Genomic DNA, 1288 nt, shown 5'->3' with positions numbered 1-1288 from the left:
TCATCTCTACTAGCATAGGGTCAGACTATGTGGGTTGAGATTGTGGTGGTGGAGGTGATGTGTGTTGTCTAGGGAACCCAAGTGGTCCACTAGACTGTTGGTTGTAGTTGTTCCGTGGTTGGTATGATTGTTGTTGTGGGGGTTGATATGGTTGTTGTGGTGGTGGATGTTGGACTTGATGGGGGTTCTGGATATTGTTGCTCCTGTAAGATAGTAGAGGGTTGTTTTTGTAACCCTCATTGTAAGAGTTGGAGAATGGGTTTTTTTGTTTGTAGGACTGGAATGCATTACATTGTTCAATAGAGCTCCTACATTCCTGTGCATAATGACCAGACATTCCACAACTTTCACAGATAGTAGCAGTTTGAGCACTTATTGCAGCTACACTAACAGGTTGGGCAGATTGAGCATTTGCTGCTTGCATATTATCAAACTTATAATGTAAAGTAGTTAATTGGGACGTTAATTGTTATATGGAATTCAAATCATGCTTACCACCCTTGTTAGCTAGGCCTCTAGGATTCCCATACTGGGCTTTATGAATGGCCATCTCCTCAATCACCTCCATAGCTCTAGGTACCTCCAGCTGCATGGACCTCCCACTGGCGGCCGAATCCAAAACAAGTCTAGACTCATTACCCAGACCATTATAAAACTGCTGAATCAAGAACCAGTCATCCAAACCATGGTGCGGGCACTCTCTCTGCAAGTCCTTGAATCTCTCACAAACCTCGAACAAACTCTCATCTGCTTGTTGAGAAATAGAAATTATCTGACCCCTCAGACGAGCTGTCTTCTCAGGTGGGAAATATTTAACATAGAATGCAAGGGCCAAGGACTCCCAATTAGTGATTTTCATAGCCGCCCGATTCAACCCATTGATCCACAACTTTGCTTTCCCACTCAGAGAGAACGGGAAAAGTATCTCCATAGTCTGCTCCGGAGTCAATCCCTTTTGCTTGATGGTGGAACAGTATTGGATGAAGGACTGAATGTGAAGATTCGGATCTTCACCTACTTCCCCACCGTACTGGCGTCTCTCAATCATGTTAATCAATGCAGGCTCAATCTTGAAGGTCTCAGCTGCAATAGAAGGCATGATTGCCTTTGGTAGCACAGACAGACTTGGCTTAAAGTAGTCTGTAAGCCGTGGGGTAGGTGGTGGTGGTGGAGTTTCGTCACCCATCTCTATCTCTGAAACTGAATCTGTATCTGAAGGAAAAAGATCGCCAATATTATGATCAGAATCAGAGTAATTCCCACACTGTGCAATGAAAGTTCTTCGTCT

General features: G+C 44.2%; 1 pseudogene; it reads left to right on the top strand.

Annotated features, from left to right (window-relative positions):
- Positions 1-680: 680 nt before the first annotated feature.
- On the top strand, positions 681-780 carry LOC130462210 (uncharacterized; annotated as a pseudogene).
- The last annotated feature ends 508 nt before the right edge of the window (positions 781-1288 follow it).

The sequence above is a fragment of the Spinacia oleracea genome, chromosome 5, assembly GCF_020520425.1.
Source record: "Spinacia oleracea cultivar Varoflay chromosome 5, BTI_SOV_V1, whole genome shotgun sequence".
Lineage (NCBI taxonomy): Eukaryota > Viridiplantae > Streptophyta > Magnoliopsida > Caryophyllales > Amaranthaceae > Spinacia > Spinacia oleracea.
Note: the sequence above shows the minus strand (reverse complement) of the source record. Positions and strands in the feature narration are given on the sequence as shown.